At 57.5% G+C, this 6,838-nt stretch overlaps 1 protein-coding gene across 1 annotated transcript in view; it reads left to right on the top strand.

Moving 5' to 3' along the window:
• Positions 1-2,582: 2,582 nt before the first annotated feature.
• LOC120296838 (SREBF chaperone) overlaps positions 2,583-6,838 on the top strand; it is a 55,449-nt gene continuing 51,193 nt past the window's right edge. Inside the window, exon 1 of the mRNA XM_039318865.1 lies at positions 2,583-2,874. The gene's annotated coding sequence lies outside the window, so the exon portion shown is untranslated. The remainder of the gene's footprint in view (positions 2,875-6,838) is intronic.

Below are 6,838 nucleotides of genomic sequence, written 5' to 3'. Positions count from 1 at the left end.
CTGTTTCCTTCCTCCCCCCCCTCCTTTCCTTCCTCTGTCCCTTCCTTTCTTCCTTCGTCTTTCCTCCCTCCCTCCCTTTCTCCCTTCCTTCCTTCCATCTTCCCGGTTTGATCCGATTTGATCTGGTTTGGGGCTAGAGGTGTGGAATTCCGCTCCTTCCTTCCTTCCTTCCTTCCTTCCTTCCTTCCTTCCTTCCTTCCTTCCTTCCTTCCTTCCTTCCTTTGTGTTTCCTCCCTCCCTCCCTCCCCTCCCTTGCTCTTGTTCTTTCCTTCCTTCCTTCTCTTTCCTCCCTCCCTCCCTCCCTTCTTCCCGGTTTGATCCGATTCCATCTGCTTTGGGGCTGCCGGCCTGGAATCCGGCTCCCTCCCGGAAGAAGGACGGACGGGAAGCGATTGGGAGGCAATAAAGGAGGCCGGATCCCACCCGAAGCTGCCTGGCCTGCGAGATCCCTTCGCACAACTGAACCATCCGCTCCGGGTGTCGGAGTCTGGGTCTCTGCACACACACACACACACACACACACACACACCTAAAGAAAAAGACCCTCAAAGACGCCTGTTACAGCCTGCCCAGGGGGATCCCTCCCCTGCGATGGTCCTGGGTTCGAATCCTTTCCTCCGGTTGCGGAATCAAGTTCCTTCTACCCTTCCCTCCCTCCCTCCTCTTTCTTCCCGTCCCTCTTTCCTTCCTTCCTTTCTTGTGTTTCCTTTCTTCCTCCTTCCCCTTTTCCTCCTTCCTCCCTTCCCTTCGTTCCTCCCTCCCTTCTCTTCTTCTATCTTTCCTCCCTCCCTCCTTCCCTTCCTTCCTTTCCCAACTCCCCTTGTCCTCCTTTCTTCCTTCTCTGACTTCCCTCCCTCCCTAACTTCCTTCCTTTTCATCTTCCTTCGTTCCTTCCCAGTTTTTCCTCCCTCCCTCTTTTTTTCCTTCCTTCCTTCCTTCCCAGTCTTTCCTTCCTCCCTCTTTCTCTTCTTTCCTTCCTTCAATCTTTCCTCCCTCCTTTCTTTCCTTCCTTCCCTGTCTTTCCTCCCTCCCTCTTTCTCTTCTTTCCTTCCTTCAATCTTTCCTCCCTCCTTTCTTTCCTTCCTTCCCTGTCTTTCCTCCCTCCGTCTTTCTCTTCGTCCCTTTGTTCCTTTGTATTTCCTTCCTCCCTCCCTCTCTTCCTCCTTCTTTCCTTCCTTCTGTCTTTCCTCCCTCTTTCTCTTCGTCCCTTTGTTCCTCTGTATTTCCTTTCTCCCTCCCTCCCTCCCTCCCTTCCTCCTTCTTTCCTTCCTTCTGTCTTTCCTCCCTCCCTCCCTCCCTTTCTTCCTTTCTCCCTTCTTTGTCCTTCCTCTCTTCCTTTCTTTTTCTCCTCCCTCCCTTTCTCTTTACTTACTTCTTTGTCCTCCTTCTCTCCTTTCTTTGTCCTCCCTCTCTCCCCTTTGTTCTTCCATCCTTCCTTTTTTCCCTCCTTCCTTCCTTCCTCCTTCCTTCTGTCCATCCCTTCCTCCCTTCTGTCTCCCTTCCATTTTTCCTTCCTTTCTTTTTTACTTTCCTTCCTTCCTTCCTTGTCCTTCCTCCTTTCCTCCCTCCCTCCTTTCTCCTCCCTCCCTTTCTTCCTTTGTTCTTGCTTTCTTTTTCTCCTTCCTCTTTCCTTCCTTCTGTCCTTCATCCTCCCTTCTGTGTGTCCTTTCCTTCTTTCCTACCTTTCTTCCTCCCTCCCTCCCCTCCCTCGCTCTTATTCTTTCCTTCCTTCTGTCTTTCCTCCCTCCCTCCCTCCCTCCCTCCCTTCCTTCCTTCCTCCCTTCCTCCCTTCTTTGTCCCTCTCTTCCTTTCTTTTTCTCCTCCCTCCCTCCTTTCTCCTTCCTTCCTTCTTCAGGCTTCCATCCTGCCTTCTTTCTACTTCCTTTGTCCTTCTTTCCTTTCCTTCTTTCCTACCTTTCTTCCTCCCTCCCTCCCCTCCCTCGCTCTTATTCTTTCCTTCCTTCTGTCTTTCCTCCTTCCTTCCTTCCTTCCTTCCTTCCTTCCTTCCTTCTGTCTTTCCCCCCTCCCTCCCTCCCCTTCCTTCCTTCCTTTCTCCCTTCTTTGTCCTTCCTCTCTTCCTTTCTTTTTCTCCTCCCTCCTTTCTCCTTCATGCTTTCATCCTCCCTTCTGTCTCTCCTTCCTTTCTCCTTCTTCCCTTTCCTTCTTTCCTCCCTTTCTTCCTCCCTCCCTCCCTCCCTCGCTCTTATTCTTTCCTTCCTTCTGTCTTTCCTCCCTCCCTTTCCTTCCTTCCTTCCTTCCTTCCTTCCTTCCTTCCTTCCTTCCTTCCTTCCTTCCTTCCTTCTGTCTTTCCCCCCTCCCTCCCCTTCCTTCCTTTCTCCCTTCTTTGTCCTTCCTCTCTTCCTCTTTTTCTCCCCCCTCCTTTTTCCTTCATGCTTTCATCCTCCCTTCTGTCTCTCCCTCTCTCCTTCTTTCCTTTCCTTCTTTCCTGCCTTTCTTCCTCCCTCCCTCCCCTCCCTCGCTTATTCCTTCCTTCCTTCCTTCCTTCCTTCCTTCCTTCCTTCCTTCCTTCCTCCCTCCCTCCCTCCCTCCCTCCCTCCCAGGTGAGCAGATCCGCGCAGCGACCCAGCGCTAGGACCCAGAAGCGCAGTAGCGACGGCGGGGAAGGAAAGGCGGGGCCGGGCTCCGCGGCGCATGCGCAGGGCCGGCGGAGGAAGCCGCGGGGCGTGGCCGCGCCTACGGAAGCCGGGCCGGGCCTCGAAGCGCGGGTGGCGGGGAAGCAGCAGCAGCAGCAGCGGCGGCCGGCGCGCCTTCCCTCCCTTCCTCCGGCCGCTCTCCGCTCCTCGGCCCCGCGGCTCCGGCCGAGGCTTTCAAGGCCGCTTCGCCGCGCCGGATCCGCCCGCCGGGCCCTTGCAGGTGGGTAGGACTACAAAGCCCATCTCCCGGGGTTTCCACCGCGGTGTCCCCCGTCGCCCCGGGCGGGCGAGACTACAAAGCCCATCTCCCCAGCTGCGGATCCCACCGCCCCCGGGGGGGGTTTGCAGGTGGGTAGGACTACAAAGCCCATCTCCCGGGGTTTCCACCGCGGTGTCCCCCGTCGCCCCGGGCGGGCGAGACTACAAAGCCCATCTCCCCAGCTGCGGATCCCACCGCCCCCGGGGGGGGTTTGCAGGTGGGTAGGACTACAAAGCCCATCTCCCGGGGTTTCCACCGCGGTTTCCCGTCGCCCCGGGCGGGCGAGACTACAAAGCCCATCTCCCCAGCTGCGGATCCCACCGCCCCCGGGGGGGGTTTGCAGGTGGGTAGGACTACAAAGCCCATCTCCCGGGGTTTCCACCGCGGTTTCCCCGTCGCCCCGGGCGGGCGAGACTACAAAGCCCATCTCCCCAGCTGCGGATCCCACCGCCCCCCGGAGGGGTGTCTAGCAGGTGGGTAGGACTACAAAGCCCATCTCCCCGGGGTTTCCACCGCGGCTTCCCCCGTCGCCCCGGGCGGGCGAGACTACAAAGCCCATCTCCCCAGCTGCGGATCCCACCGCCCCCGGGGGGGTCTTTTGCAGGTGGGTAGGACTACAAAGCCCATCTCCCGGGGCCGTAGCTGCGGATCCCATCACCCCAGCAGGTCTGGGACTACCAAGCCCATCTCCCCAGCTGGGGGGGGCTGTAGCTGCGGATCCCACCCACCCCCCAGCGGGGCCCTGCAGGTGGGTAGGACTACACAGCCCATCTCCCTGGCTTTTAATTGTGAGTCCCATCATCCCCAGCAGAGCCTTTCCCGGGTGGGTGAGACTACAAAGCCCATCTCCCCAGCTGCGGATCCCACCGCCCCCCGGGGGGGTCTTGCGGGTGGGTAGGACTACAAAGCCCATCTCCCAGGATTTCAATTGCGGTTCCCCATCGCCCTCGGCGGAGCCTTTCTCGGGTTGGCGAGACTACAAAGCCCGTCTCCCGGGGCCATAGCTGTGGATCCCATCACCCCAGCAGGGGTGGGACTACCAAGCCCATCTCCCCAGCTGGGCGGGCCTGTAGCTGCAGATCCCACCCTTCCCAGCGGGGCCCTGCAGGTGGGTAGGACTACACAACCCATCTCCCTGGCTTTTAAATGTGAATCCCATCATCCTGGCGGAGCCTTCTTGGGTGGGTGAGACTACAAAGCCCGTCTCGGGGCTGTAGCTGCGGATCCCATCACCCCCAGCGGGGAGGTGCCTTGCAGGTGTAAGACTACAAAGCCCATCTCCCCAGCTTGGTGGGCCTGTAGCTGCGGATCCCATCACCCCCAGCAGGGAGGCGCCCTGCAGGTGTAAGACTACAAAGCCCATCTCCCCAGCTTGGCGGGCCTATAGCTGCGGATCCCATCACCCCCAGCAGGACCTTGCAGGTGGGTAGGATTACAAAGCCCATCTCCCAGGTTTTTACTTGCGGATCTCATCCTCAGCAGAGCCTTCTCAGGTGGGGAAGACTACAAAGCCCATCTCCCGGGGGTGTAGCTCTGGATCCCATCAGTCCCAGTGGGGGGCCTTGCAGGTGTAGGACTACAAAGCACATCTCCTGGGGCTGTAGCTGTGGATCCCATCACCCCCAGCAGGGCCCTGCAGGTGGATAGGATTACACAGCCCATCTCCCGGGTTTTTAACTGCGGATCCCATCATCCCTTGCGGGGCCCTGCAGGTGGGTAGGATTACAAAGCCCATCTCCTGGGGTTTTAACTGTGGATCCCATCATCCCATGGGGCCCTGCAGGTGGGTAGGATTACAGAGCCCATCTCCCAGGGTTTTAATTGCAGATCCTATCATCCCCAGCGGAGCCTTCTTAGATAAGACTACAAAACCCATCTTCCAGGGCTTTAGCCATGGATCTCAGCATCCCCAGCAGCGCCTTGCAGGTGTGCAGGACTACAAAGCCCATCTCATGGCGCTTGGTGGGGCTGTGACTGCAGATCCTATCGTCCTCAGCTGCCCCTTTACCGCCTGCCTGGACCACATTTCCCATCCTTCCCTGGCCAGCGTGGATAGTAGCCTCCTTGGTGGTGGGGTGATGGGAGTTGTAGTCCAATCCCCCCATACTTTGGACTGCATATCCCATGCTTGTGGGGGAAAGGTGGTGATGTACTGCAGGGCCCATCATCCCTAGCCACAGCTTACAGCCCTGCTGGACCACATCTCCCCTCATTCCCGGCCTTATACACACTTTCTGGCTGGGGGAGATGGGAGTTGTAGTCCAACCCCTTCCCCCAGGTATGTTGGACTACGTCTCCCATCGTCCCCGTTGCTCTAACTTGCTGGGGGGAAATACCTTGTACTGAAAGTCCCATCATCCCCAGCCATTGCTTGCAGGCCTGCTGGATAACATCTCCCCTCATTCCCTGCCCAGGGCCTTATATTCCTGGCTGGGGTGGATGGGAGTTGTAGTCCAATCTTTTCCCACCCTTGGAATACATCTCCCATCATCCCCGTCTCTTTGCCTGGCTTGGGAAGAGGGCGTGGGAAGTGCCTTGTAGTGTGGGTCCCATTATCCCCAGCCACTGCTTGTAGGCCAGCTGGGCAACAACTCATCTTCCTGGCTGAAGGGAGATGGGAGTTGTAGTCCAAGCTACCCGTGCGTTAGCCTACATTTCCCATCGTCCCGGTTGCTTGAACTGGCTGGCGGGAGATGGGAGTTGTAGTCCAACCCCTTCTCCCACTTAAATGCTGCACTACATCTCCCATCACCATTGGCTGAGGGGACTGGGCGTGGGAGCCCTACCTTGTTCAGCAGGCCCCATCATCCCCAGCCACTGCTTCCAGGCTTCCAACCTGGGGGGATGGGAATTGTAGTCCAACCGCTCCCCCCCCACATGTTGAAATACATCTCCCATTATCCCCCGTTGCTCTAAACGACTGGGGGTGATGGGAATTGCAGTCCAACCCCTCCCCCCTGTTTATGTTGGAATACATCTCCCATCATCCCCGTCACTCTAATTAGCTGGGGGAGATGGGAGTTGTAGTCCAACCCCTCTCCCCACTTATGTTGGAATACATCTCCCATTATCTCCCGTTGCTCTAAATGGCTGAGGGAGATGGGAATTGTAGTCCAACCGCTCCCCCCCCATGTTGGATTACATCTCCTATCACCCCCGTTGCTCTGACTGGCTGGGGGAGATGGGAATTGTAGTCTAACCGCTTCCCCTCACTTATGTTGGAATACATCTCCCATCATCCCCATTGCTCTAAATGACTGCGGGAGATGGGAGTTGTAGTCCAACCCCTCCCCCCATGTTGGATTACATCTCCTATCACCCCCGTTGCTCTGACTGTCTGGGGGAGATGGGAGTTGTAGTCTAACCGTTTCCCCCCACTTATGTTGGAATACATCTCCCATCGTCCCCGTTGCTCTAAATGACTGGGAGATGGGAGTTGTAGTCCAACCCCTCCCCCCCATGTTGGATACATCTCCTATGACCCCCCGTTGCTCTAACTGGATGGGGGAGATGGGAGTTGTAGTTCAATCCCTCCCTCCCTGTTGGATTACATCTCCCATCATCCCTGTCGCTCTAACTGGCCGGGGAGAGAACGGGAGTCGTCGTCCAACCCCTTCCCCTACGTACGCAGTACTACATCTCCCATCATCCCCATCGCTTAAATTGCCGGGGGGACAGGCCCCATCATCCCCAGCCACGGCTTCCCATCGCCGGCCAGCTTAGCCCATAAGCCTCCCTGGCCGGGAGGGCGATGGGACTTGTAGTCCGAGCCCTGACGCTCCCCCACCCCGCTACCGAACTCCAAATGTGGGTCTCCCTTGCCGAGGGCCACCCGTAGGGGCTTTGGAGCATGGGCTTCGGAGTGCACGATCCCCATGGACTCGTTTGGAAATCCAGTTTTCCAAATGGAAAATATTCTTGGCAA

Source organism: Crotalus tigris, unplaced genomic scaffold, assembly GCF_016545835.1.
Source record: "Crotalus tigris isolate CLP2741 ecotype Arizona unplaced genomic scaffold, ASM1654583v1 scf7180000021611.299338, whole genome shotgun sequence".
Classification (NCBI taxonomy): domain Eukaryota; kingdom Metazoa; phylum Chordata; class Lepidosauria; order Squamata; family Viperidae; genus Crotalus; species Crotalus tigris.
This window is presented reverse-complemented; position numbering and strand designations above follow the sequence as displayed.